Source organism: Centropristis striata, chromosome 3 (assembly GCF_030273125.1).
Source record: "Centropristis striata isolate RG_2023a ecotype Rhode Island chromosome 3, C.striata_1.0, whole genome shotgun sequence".
In the NCBI taxonomy this organism is placed as follows: domain Eukaryota; kingdom Metazoa; phylum Chordata; class Actinopteri; order Perciformes; family Serranidae; genus Centropristis; species Centropristis striata.
In genome coordinates this window covers 20,144,392-20,158,240 of record NC_081519.1, presented here as the reverse complement: position 1 = coordinate 20,158,240, position 13,849 = coordinate 20,144,392, and the positions used below count along the sequence as shown (strand labels likewise).

Sequence of the window (13,849 nt, the reverse complement as noted above, 5' to 3'; positions counted from 1 at the left end):
TTGTGGACTGCAAACTGATTTTTCACCACTCTGCATATGTACCCAGAAAGCTACTTCTCTAACATATAACATCATTAAATACTATTTAACATTGTACAAACAATGTATTACATTGTCAGCCAATTCCATAAATGACTGAGAAAAAGAAGGATAAGGAATAAAATAAATAGCTAAATAAACATCATTACTGTTCAGTGTCAGTCAATTGCTGACTTTAAAAAAAATAAAAAGAGATAACACCATGTCTAAATCTTGGCAAGCTTTTCATAATGGCACATATCAGACAGCTTATACACTGATACCGATATGCCTTTATTAGGCCGATATTGACCAATAATATCTCAACCGATATATCTGCCGGGCTCTAACAGGTACCTCTAGTTTTTATTTAAGTACAGTAGTTGAGTAAATGTACTTTGTTACATTCCACCACTGGTTATTTCTTATTACATCTTCAATAAAGCAGTGATTTAACCCATGAAGTCCATGAAAGTTGTAATGCATGTTTTTGCTTTTGTAGCAGCAAAGAACAAGTAGATGCATCTGCAGTTACTACATTACTGCATTACTACAAAATCCAGATCAAATGTCAGTTTCAGGAGCCAATCACCTGGGAGTATTCTCTGTGGACTGTCAGTATCAAGGCTAATAGGCATTAGGGTCAGCTAACCTCACCGCAGGTTAGTCTGGCAGGAGGTGGAAATAGGGTTCTTTCAGATGCATGGGCTTTCTTTTCCCCAGTTGTTGGAGGATGATGGCAGCCTCACCTCAATCCTAAAATCCTCACGTTTATGATATTTGCCCAGTATTATCTGTGCCTGTGGATGAATGGGAGGGCAGAGCATGAGGAATGTAGAAGGTCAGACTGCGTGATTTACACAGTACAGAGCCAGAGAATCCTTGGGAAAATACTTGGGCCGGGATCAAACAGACATCATGTGATATGTTCTTAACACTGACCTTTAAATTCATGCATTTTACTGCTGCCCTCTGGCAAATGATGCACTAAATGTACTTCTATTTGTATTAAAAAATAAAGTTAGAGCCTGTTGTGTGCTGATGATATACTTTTTTCTTTTATAAAATCCTTTCAGAACTACTATATTTTGAATATGCAGATATTCAAAGTAACTTCAGACCCTTTTTTGGAAATCCTTGATTTTGATCTTATCACGATAAAAGAAAAGGTGTCAATCAAATTCATTCAACTTTGTTAATTTTACGTTTTGTCATTTTAGGCCAATGAAATACATTAAAAATACACAACAAAAATAACTAAAATAAGCTAGAATGGAAATAAAGAGAAGTGATATATTTACAAAATATTACCATAAATTTAACAGATCAATATATATATTTTTTGTAGCTATCGTCAATGCAGCTATATCACAACAACCCTGATGTAAATACGTATTTTGAGTACCAGTAACAGTGATATTTGCTAGAGCCCGACAGATTTAGAAAAAAGTGAGAAATTGACTAAAACTAAACAGTAATGATTATTATTGAACTATATATTTTATTCCTATTTATTCTTTATTTTCATTGGCTGACAATTTAATACATTGTTTGTATAATGTATAACAATATTAAATATTATTTAATAAAGTTTTATTTTTGAGAAATTAGCTCTCTACCTTTACAGAATGGTGAAAAAAATCCAAATATAAAGGTCTATTTTCATTCCAGCTCAAAAAATTACTATATCGGCTGCCATATCGGTTATCAATTAATTTTTCACTTTTAAAATTCCATATCAGACTGATATGGAATCTTTTAGACTGATAATGATTTTAGAGCAATGCTGACCAACTTTTGCACCAATATGACTGCTTTCTTTATTGAAGCCTATTTAATATTGTATACATTATACATTCAATGTATTACATTGTCAACAAGTTTAAAAAAAAAACCTGCTGAGAAAGGATGAATAAAATAAATAGCTATATGACATAATTTCTAACTCATCTCAAGCATCTGTTTCTGTATTATACAGCCATTTTCCACGGTTTTCTTGATAATGATTTTGGCTATTATCAAGGAAACCATGGAAAATGGCTAGATATCAGCTCTTAAATTAAACTCCTATGAACATTTTTTGTTGTTATCATTATATTTGTCCAAACAAATGTACCTTTAGTTGCACCAGACATTAAAATGAACAAGAAATTGAAGAAAAAGGGTGGTGTAATAATTCTTTCCATGACTGTATCTTCTGTAACAAAGGTTTTCATATTGGCACATATCAGACATCATGTACGCTGGCACTGATACAGATTTTTCTGTGATATTGGCCAACAGATATATTGGTCTAGCTCTAATTACAATGGTAAAATTTAGTTTTGCCTTGTCGTTTTTTAACCGTAGTTCAAATGACCAAAGTGTCCATTATTTCTTCAGTATTTGTTCAGGTCGAACTGTAATTTCCACTCCATTGCAGCTAGATTTTGTCGATAAGCTAATGGTCCTGACCTTTTTGTTTTTAGTTTTATCAGAGGGGAAAGCCTATACCCTCTTTGACGTTAATGAACTTTGTGAGCGGCTTGTTTACCGGCTTCAAGGTCAGCTTCTGAGAAGGGCAGCAGGTTTTCTTGTAAACATATTTACAGCCAAAGATGTGTAAACACTGTAAATGTATACAGGTGGAGCAGGGGGCCATACCGGCATATTTTCCTGTTTTCTCTTTGTTGTTTTTTTCCTGACCTTTCCCCTGTGACATAAAGCCTGTTGTGTGCATATGTGTTTATTTCTGGAAGCACTTTAAAGTAATATGTGCTCCAAAAAAAGAAATTTCACTCTTAGAAAGCGTAATGATGTGCCTACTCACAGTATAAAGCTGAGAGGGGAGAGAAGGAGAGGAGATAGCAAGGCAAACGCAGGACTAGTGGGGGTATTAAATATGAATTAATGGAATGTTGCTCAGGCACATCTCTGTGTGTAGTGTAGTGTTGAAAAATAAAATTTATGTTGCCGGCTACTAGCCGTGAAGGTGCATTTGGACTTAGTATCCTTTAATTAGAAGTGAGATATTAGCATTTCATAGGGCTTTATGCTGGGTGAGGGGATCGGCCGGCCACCGCGCCTTCATTAGCCAGCTTCTCTGTGTAATGAGTGCCATCATTAGCTGATGGAGTGGATTTGCCCTAGCTCTACCTTGAAAGGCACATCTCTTACATACTTGCAAGGAATAAGGCCTTTTAATGGATTTCTTAATGAATAAAATAACATGCCACTTCTTTAAAATTTGACGAGTGCATTTCTGATGGTTTACACCGCCGCTGCCTTTTGCTTTTTTGTTAAATTAATAACAAAAACTGGTTGTTATAATGGCGAAGAGTGGAAAACAAAGGTGTGCTTGGTTATGGTAAAACATTTGAAAAAAAGAAAGAAAAAAGTTGTTGTGCCATCCATCATAAATTCTGAATTATACAGATAATATGTGGACGATGTAAATGCAACATCAAAGGGGTCGACTATCATTCATTTGCACGTGAAATAAGGTGCGTGTGATTTCTGTCAGAGGTCTCAGGAAGTGCTCTCTGAGTGCTTAAAGCTCCGCCATGTTTATCAGGGGGAAGGAAGGACAGCTATTGGATAAACCTGACTGCAAATTCTATATGTGTCTGTGCACATGCAGCAACAGTCAAGACAGTCAGAGCTGAGGTGTTTTTTTGTGATTATGGAAGTCTCCCTAAGCCTTCGGCTGCGGCTCCATTCTCAGAATCAGGCGTGAAGTGATTAGTATTTTATTGATGAGCTCCTGAAGTGGCAAGTGTGGGAAATTGGATCTTTGATCTCCTGGAGTTTGGGAAATATATCCTGAGAGTGTGGAGCTCTCCAGGTAAAACACCCCCCTACCCCCACATCCCCACCCACCCACTCACCCTCCCAACATCACTACACACACACACACACACACACACACACACACTCATGCCGTTTGGGAGGGATATTCCTCCCCTTCTCCAAAACACATATTTGTTTTGGATGTTTTCACTGAGAGTCTACATGGTGATTACAGATGTTCATTAACAAAATTGCGTATTTGTTTTAAACTTTAACCAATCACTTTGATATGCTAATTACAGTGTAATTTAATTTGAGCCCTGTAATGATGATGCTGTTATTATGGACATAAATGATGCAGTTAAGCTGAGAGTAATCTCATTTGCATACTGTACATGCCAGTAAATTAAGCCCTTTCCTGCGTTGCTTCAGCTTTAATTTTCCACCCCTTTTCACACAGCATCCCTCAGCCCCTGCGCCTAATAGCAGGCCAGCTTGTTTGATGTGGAGAGCCGCTTCCTCACACTAAATCTAGTCACAATATGTAATACATAAAGGCTCTCATTATAACTGTAAGTGCTCTTTTAAGAACTTGGTATTAATAAGCAGGCATACTTTGTGTTGATACACAAAAACAGTTTTGTCCCTGGCCATAATCATCTCCAACATGGCCTAATCTGCATCTGAGAAATAAAAACTATCACGGCCGTGATAACGATGTATCCGGGAATAGTTAAAGAGCCCCTAATCATATTGTATACCCTCTTCTATGTGTTGATCAGAAAGATCTTCAAAGAGGTGATTGTATTTTGATATCCCTCCTTTGAAAAGAAGATAAAGGGCATTTGGACATGTTTTATAACGAACATGTTTTCCCCTCATCACAAAAAAAAACTAATTGAAAAATATTGTATGTTTAGAGCAAATAATCTGGCTTCTTTTCTTTGTACAAATGCTTTTTGATGTGTGTATAAAAGAGAGATATTTCTGACAGAGGGACACGGCTGGCCTTGATAAAAGCTCCTGTGTCTTCATTAGAGAAGCAGCACCTCATGGTGTCTGATTGTCTGATGTTTGCAGTGAGAAGGTAAACATGTTTGTCATCCAGGGGTGTATTTATGCTGATCAAACATGTGGGATAGGCCGCGATGAATGTTAAGGACTTTGGCTATGCGGCTCTGTGGACACACAGCCTCGCAAATGGTCTAAACCTGCCCTTACATCCCCTGCTCGCCGACTCCCCTATTGCGTTTTGAAGGTGGGTTAGGAGGGTGGTTTATGGACTTTAACAGTGACAATACAATTGCCCTTCACTGAGAATGCTCCTCCATTTTCCACCATAAAGAATATTATTTTTCTGCCAGCCAATTTTCTCTGTTAGTCTCTAATTGGCTACATAAATCTGGGCCGTTGAGGGTGAGAAATGTTGCAGTGTCACACAGTGTAATCTTCACCCTTATTTACCAATTCATTAAGATTCATTGATGCAGGATCGGTGAGAGGAAATGACAACATAAATCAGGCCTCCAACATAATGACCCTAATCAGTTGGGAATTGCAGAAAATGTCATGATGAACTATGTCCTTGTATTAGTGCCACTGTACATTGTCATTGTGCTGCTTTATGAGTGGGACGCATCCTCCTGACATGGGCTGTATTTAACAAAAAAGAGTTGTTAAAACCTGATTCCATTAAAACGCAGAAATTCATGTAAGGTCTTTTGGTATTTAGCCCCTCGCCCTTTATCTTCACTTTAACTGCTTAATGGAAGGCACAAACTCCCTTCCTTTTTAACCCTCTCTGTCCTCTCTCTTGGAATCTGGGGCTTTTAAAATAATAACATGCTTCTTAGGCTGAAACGACCGCCGGTACCACGTCGAGGAAGAATAGCAGGAGGGGTCCATGGGTAAGACCACTCCCATACCAATGACAGTGATTCAGATGACAAATAGCAAACTGGCTATGTTGTTAGAGATTTCTTAGTTTTGAAGATTTCGTATTGTAAAAAATGGGATTTCCATGTCTTTTGTGATTATAAAGCAAGTGCAGCAGCTATTAAGTATCAAATGCTCAGTCTGCAATGAAATGCACACAGCCCATATTCAGAAACTGTGCCTTTAAAAGGGCCATCAGGACATACAAGGTTGTGATGTCACAGCTATATATTGGTGGAAAATGCAGTTATACAGTCATTCCCTGGCTGCACTGATGATGCAGAGACACAATCAGAGCAGACTAGGTTTTTTTGGGAGGAAGCTTTAAAGAGACAGGCGATACTACGGAGGGTGTCAGTCGGATGAATGCAGGTATATTCAGACGGACCATATGAGAAATATAATGAGTTTTTATGCTATTTTGTTAGCGACAGTCGTGGCCAGAGGCATTGCATTTTTGGTTTGTCTGTCGGTCCCATCCTCGTGAGCATTTCTTTAGATTTGGCCCAAATGCCCATTTGGACTCAAGGGTGAACTGATTAGATTTTCATGGTCAAAGGTCAAGGTGACTGTGACCTCATATCCTTCCAGTTCTTATAGACGGGATATCTCGGGAACTCCTGGACAGAATTTTTTCAGATCCGCCACAAATACCCACTTGGACTCAAGGATGAACTGAATATATTTTTGAGGTAATGTTTTTGGCCACGACTCAAAAATTCCTTCACAAATTCCTCATGGGATGAAATAATGAAGTTATGACAATTTTTTACCCAAAGGTCAATCTCAACTTCACCGTGAAAAACACTTTTCTGGCCATTCTGCAATGCCTTAAGTCACGAACACAAGGGAGACCTTCGGATTGGTGTCTACTTCTCTCCCCATCTCATACACACACATTGCACTACCACTATTTTGCACTACTACTTGGACTATTTTATTGTATAATATGCATGTACATATTTTCCTACTGTTCTTTTTAACTTATTTTATATAAATTCCTGCGCAGTTGGAGGACTGCTGCAACAAAATGTCTCTGTCCTGTACAATGACAAAGATTATTCTATTCTACCTTGAAACTGTGGTGATTTTATGGAACTGAGTCTGGACAGACTATGAGATGGTATTCCAGTCTGAACATTAAAGCATGTAAATATGTTATAGTAGAAACCACAAATACAAGTATGAACCTGAAAATGAACCTCATATGTCTCCTTTAAACAATCTCTGAGCACTGATGTAGGTGAGATACTATTGGAATAGAATAGCCATTGCACGTCTATGCTATTATTGTATGTAAAGGTTTGTGTTGAAAAATCAATAGCATAACTTAATCTCTGTGTGAGTAACTCTGAACAAAAGCGGTGGAGGACCTCCACCTGTGCTGTGTTTGTGTCTTTAGAGAAACATTTAACAGTGCTAATAATCATTTAAATAGCAGGGGTTAGGCCGGAGCCCACACTTTCTTCCCGTTATCATGCATAGTACTGAGAGAGAAATCATAATAAATGCATCTACCACACTTGATGACTTACTCCACAGTAATTAGCGGCTTACTTTGTGTGTAGAGCGGCGGTTTACCACAAGTCTGTCTCGGTGATTTAACAGAAGTGCAAAGCTTTTCCTAAAAATGATTAGGCTACATGTTGTCAGCTCACAGAGGAAGTTTGCACTCCAGTGAGGTGACAGCAGCTCTAATAATATTGTCCTCTCTTCACGTAGGTGCCCAGTATTAATTAGACAAGTTCGTTAAGGGTAACCTTGGTTTTCCCAGGAAAATGCATTTGACACATTTCCTCTCTGCGAGTCTGCATTCCCATCCCCACGGGAACAGCCCTTACATGAATTCTAGTAAAAATGATTAAATATATGACACACTTTAAGTAATGTTAAAACAATAAGTGCTGTTGTAGACCCCCATTGGATGCAGACAGACTGAAGTTGTGTTTTTCTTTGCATGTTTGACAGGTCTAATTGGTAAGATGAGCTTGAGGGAAGCAATGCCTGCTTTTTTCTTCTTCTTTTTTTTTCATGTGGTCAGAAAAAGAGGCCCCCGTGTCTCCTGGTGTCTGTCCTCTCGCTGTAGTGTTAATGGGCATGAGCCACATGTGAGCGAGATAATCAAAGTCAAATGAAGGAGAGTCGCTGAGAAAATGTGTGGCGAACCACTCCTAAAAGAGGATCCACATCCCAGAATTACTATTCCATTCATGTACAACCAGATTTAAACTCATTAGACTTCTCTATTTACTTAGTCTCTATCGGCCCTAGTTGTACTAAAAATACCATGGCCTGCCTTACTTTGGCACATTCCGTCATTGTCTGTGCACAGCAGGCCTTTACACCGAGGTGTTTCTCGCTTGGCTCCATGCAAAGGAGACAAACTGGTTTGTGTATTTTCTGAAATTATGGATCTACTCAGCTTCACCACCGGAGTCTGCCTTCTAGTACCCTTCTTATTGTTAATTTATCCGAGCTTGTAGCGTGATAATAGCTTGATATTCACATGAATCATCGTACTCGGGCTCCTTTCCTCTCCTTGTGGTTGCCGTAATAGGTTTGAATCTAGATTTCATGCTTGAGAATTCTATCACAGTCGTCCCAATGTGTTATAAATATGTGTTTGGCACGTTTGTTCATATTTTATGCCTTCCTTACATGGGGTTGGCTGTTTTTTGGGGACTAAATGAAATCAGTAGGGGAAGTGGAGACGGAAAAGGATGGATTCTGGGTAGGGAAGCCTCATTGGATGGTTTCAGCTCAGCAGATGGCAAGTTGTTGTATTCATGAAATATTCATTGTCAAGGTGACGTGCAGCTTGAAAGTCCCAACACTACCTTGTCTTTTGTAATCACTACTTATTTTTGGACAATGAAGTAGTTTGATGTAACAGATGGAGTAACTCCTGATCTATTACAGACACACATAAATCAAGTAATCAAATCAATGCACTTTGGTTCATGATAGATAACATCTTTGTCCGTTCAATCCCCCTTTTTTTTTGTTTTTCACTCTATACTCTGATGTTGTGAGTGCCAGCTCTCGGAGCCCTTCAGACATCCTTTTGTTATTTCCACAAACCCAGTTACTGAATAATTGAACAAGGTAAATGTTTAACATGTTTTTACAAGTTCCTCACTGCGCTGTTGTGGAAGAGCCACTGTTTGTTGGGTCTGGAAGAAACACTTGCTTGACAATGATGTGTTTCCATTGGAGACCACCTCGCCACGGTCTGCCCACCCCGTCGTCGCCCATCTTGTTCTCATTCAGGACGGCTCACCAGCAGCTGCAACACACCAAAGCTTAATGCGTCTTCAAATGTCAGAAGAATGACTTTTTGTTTATCTTGACTTCTGCCTCGCTGTTTATTCTAGCCCAAGCTGCATTTGCATCGACCTTGATTCCCTAAAGCCTGGCCCCCTCCACTCCCCTCCCTTTTCCAGAACCTGTTTACACTAGGCCTGCCCCGAGTGTCACCTAGGAAATCGCCTGATCATTCCACCTGGTTAATATTAAATGGCTCCTGCAAGGAGATGTGTTTGTTCATAAACACAAACCCCGCTCCTCCTGTTTACTGTAGCCATGGCAGCAATCATTTATTAAACAAACAGCTGCTTTGTTTGCCAGCACCAGTGGTCCGCTCATACCCCCGTACAAGGTCTGGGAAGAACTTGGGAAAGGCCCCCATTTATGATTGAGGTATTAGTTGTGTTGTTGAGGGTGGGGTGTGTGTTCGTACTACATTGTCACAGTAGTCTGGAGATATGCTTTGCTTATCTGTGACTTGGTTGAAGTGGCTGACAAGATTACATGGTTGTTTGGTCTGACTGTGAAGTCTCCTTTGGCAGAATGTCATCCCTGACGTTAACGCCTCTCAGCAGACGGCCGACTGAGAATTGTAGTCAGAGCAGCAAGTGAGCCCTTTTGATCGAGGTGGTTCTGGTTTGCAGAAGGCCCCTATTTGCAGATAAAATGCGAAAGGACTACAGTTTGGAAAGGTTATTGGGATTTAGCCCAATCTCTATGTCTGTTGGAGTAGTTTGTTGTCAGTGATAAGGGCTGTGATGATGAATTATTTAACATACAGCTTGTGTTTGTCTTTTGACTTTTCCCTAGAATCAGGAGCCAAAATACAGCAGAATATAAGACTCTTAAGAAACCTTGAGAAGCATTCTGTTGTTGTACCTTTGGTACACGCTGATGTGTTGTCTAGTCTAGCAACCGGGCCCTCTTCCCATTGTCTCCTCCTTGGTGTGTCTTTATCTCCCACCCAAGAAATGTTGTGTGCTTGTGTAAACAAAGTCTGTGTGAGAACTCTGTGAACCGAGGCAGGTGGCCGCTGACACTTTACGGTCATGAGCAGGGTTGCAAAAGGTTGGAACATTTTTGCACAATTTCAGTATAAAAACTGTTCCTATAAATGGTGAACGTCTGTAGGGGGAGAGCAATACCATTTAATTTAATTGCATTGTATACAGCAGCACTCTTCCAACACATACACAGATAAGTTGATAAGTAACAGAAATTCAGTACAGTTACAACACAGGATGCATAATTTGCATTTTTTTCAGCTGATAACAGATATTTATCTGCTTCTCATGACTGATTCTGATAAGGCACCTGATAATTTCACATTTTTCTTTTTAAAAAGAAGTTGATAACCTGTAGTTTATGCACACCTGGGGTTAAGATGTAGAGAGTAGAGAGTGATGATTTAATATTCCATAGCTCTGACCTCACCAAATCCAACTAACATCATTGTTGTTAACACAACAATAAGATACAGTTTTGATTCTCTTTCTCGTAAAGTACATAATAAAATACATTTCCCGGAATCTGTCGATGATTTAACTGTCTGTTATATGCACGTATCCCTAATTACTACATCACCGCAATGTCGAAGGACTGCATGCTTTTATGTACATTTTGATTATATTAGAGTGAATACATTTAAAAATGTTTTGTAGTATTTCTGTTCATCTGAAAGAAAGTACACAGTTCATTACCACCTTCTACTAGTTTCTGCCAGCCAGCTGATACCTTGTGGAATGTAATATTAGCTTGATTTAGCATGCTAACTGAGAATTTATTTATTTCCATTCATTCTTTATTGTAAAACACGTCTTTCATAAATGAGTTGTTCACTTTAAACTCTAAGTTTACACACAGTCTGCTCAAATGTTCAAAGCATCTTTCCCCATTAGTTGGCACACATGGCACATTTCACACTGTATGTACTTGACCAAAATGAATAACATCTGTTTATGATATGAAAAAAGGTTGGTTACATGGTAAATACAGCCTGAGCAGATAACGCCTATATGTCCACTTTATTTCCTGATAATTCCCCATAAGTTTCCAACTTTAATACTGCTGGTATTTTGCAACCCTAGTCATGAGCATTAAAGAAAAACAAAACAATGAGAAGGGTCACAGCACAGCTGCGCGGGCCGACCCTACCTTGAATCTACTGCTGACTTGTTTGAGCTGTTGAATTCCAGGCAAGCATGACAGGGGACAGGCATTAGATTTCCAGCAAGCGGGGCGGGGGCAGGGGGAGGAGAGGCAGGGTTGATGAGCTCTGGCCGCCGGCTGTTCTTAACCTTCAACCTGTCTGGTCAGGTGGGAGACACATGTGACTCTTGTTTGTACTGTACTTCCCATATTCGAGGCAGGGAAAAACAAAACAGACTGTAAACAAACAGAAACTCTGACCTTTTTTATTATCCAGTGTTTGTTCCAAACACTTGTTTTGTTTTGCAAGCAACCCCCCTCCCCACCCCTCAAAGAACAGACAGGCATCTAATAATCAACAGCACAGCCAGTTCTTTTTGTACGGACTGTTTTTCTCTTGTTTTCATCTCCTGGAATTTCCATTATTTCAATTCTTTTAAAACTATTTTTTACAGCTCAGGAAAAAAAGCTGACATTCTCCATTAATAATAAAAAAGTTTTTTCCCTCTCATGTCTCCTTTTGTGTGTTGTTTTATGTTGAAATGTTTGTGTTTGCAGTATGAATACTTTTAACCCCAGTAACTACACCCCTTTTAGCAGGACACTTGACCCATAATTACAGCTGAATTTGTATGCGTTGTATAAATGGAACGGATGGAAAAACTTGGAGCTTTTTTGAGTCATCACAGACGAGGCTATCCCCTGAGCAAAGTGAAAATAAATAGATAGATAAACATACGCGGGGCCAAGTCACGTGTCCGAGTTGCCCGGGCCCCTGCCTCAGTGCTTCACAGATTAACATTGTTATCAGCACAACTCTCTAATAAGGCTCTTTCCTATCTTCTTGATATTTATGATGGATAATGCCCATTTTCCATTTTCTTTGTTCCTCCAATTTTTTCGCTCATGATATTGCAGCTTTGAATTATTCTGTGGTAAAATTAATGAGAAAGTAGATTTATGGGTTTCATTTGTTTGTCAATTCGAAAATTAATTGGGTGTTAATTTTAGCCATCCCCTCATCAGTGCCGGTTCCAAGCATGCGCGCATTACTTTGCATTCATTGTAGCCCTTCTCTCCTTTATTGTGGGTCACTAGTTTTGCATACATTAAAATAGCCCCGCGGCTCATTCTCTTGATTACTTTTGGAGATGCCATGCATTTGGAAATTTACGCCTTTCCGTTATAATTATGAAAATTTTGCATGGAATGACAGTGCATGTATAATAGCCATTACTTCCCCCCCCCTTTTATGTAGCTTTGGAAAAAAAAAAAGCTGGCCCTCCTTTTTTTTCTGCATGTGGAAAAATGTCTTTTATTTGAAAAATAAGTGGGGGTGAATAACGTCAGCCCATGGTTTATTTCAAATGGCATTTAATTTCGCCCGAGAATGTGTGTTTCTAATTGGTGTCTCAGATGGAGAGTCGGTGCGAGCGAGGGCCTGTAGATGGAGTTGTGGCTGGCTGCGTCCCATCCCACAGTATTCCTCTTGCTCACTCCTTGTTTAGAAAATCCCATTATGGAGCGAGGCCGTGCCAGACTGGAGGGGTGAGCCGGGTCAACATCTGTCTGGAGGAAGAGGGGGGCCGGCTCCAGCCCCCGAACCCAGAGAACAGGGCCTGTAGGCCGGGCCCAAGCTGCTCAGACAGGCCCCTGAGTGTGGGGGCGTTGTGACACACAACTGAACCGGCACAGGCCACAGTGTCAGATGACTCACTTGGATATGCTTCTTGCAAGCAGGGCTTCTACAGCAGAGTAAACCATAGTGAACTCTGAGTTTTGTTCTGGTACTGTTTTACCTCACTTGAGCCCACAACTGCTACTGAGCCTGGACATCCCAGAACCAGCATCTGAAGGCATTTCACAGTGCTGTTTATTTTTTAATAATCCCACATCTAGATTATTATCTCACCTATGCTCTGTAAATATTCTTGTGTGACAAGTTGTCAACCTCAATTTCCTGTCTGTCAGCCTGAGTGTGTGTCCCCACGGTGTCTGGGTGTGTGTCTGCATCTTGTTTGGATCTGGACCTCTGGAGACACTGTAGTTGAGCGCATATTAACTCGCAGTGGCCCTCCCATTACATGCCTTAAATGCAACATCATAAATCTGCATTTAGTTCCATTTTCACCTTCTTTCATGATGAGGCCCAGTGTTTTAAAGGCATTTATTCTGCTTCATATAAATAATTAATCAGCCAAGTTAATTCGCTTCTGCCTGACTTGGTCAGCTTCATTAACCGCCCTGGAATTGGGAGGCTAGACGCGTTGCACCACTGAGGCCTGCGACCGACGCACAATAGCTGTAAATCATTCCGCTGATTTGAGGAATACGGGCACAGAAATGCACCAGCGTCACTGGCACTCATCCCAAGAGAGACAGAGGGAGGGTGTAAGGGAGGAGGGGGGCCATCGTGTCTGTCTGGCTTTTGTGTATCCAAAAGCAGAACAAGGGTTGTAAAATGTAAGCAAATAGCTGTGTATTCACATTTACACAGATTACTGCTGGCATATTTAAGCATAAAGCAAAAAGCATGATACATAAAAGCCACTGTATTTGTATGTAATTAATTTGAGTTAGATAAAGTTATGAAAGACATGTTTTTCAATCAGGTTTATTTATATTCCGACGTGTATTTTGGTGTTAATTGAGCACCCCTGAAGGATTTGACTGT

General features: G+C 39.9%; 1 protein-coding gene across 3 annotated transcripts in view; it reads left to right on the top strand.

Annotated features, from left to right (window-relative positions):
* The window catches only part of foxp1b (forkhead box P1b), a 181,850-nt gene that overhangs the window by 70,552 nt on the left and 97,449 nt on the right, over positions 1 to 13,849 (top strand). The window lies entirely within an intron of this gene.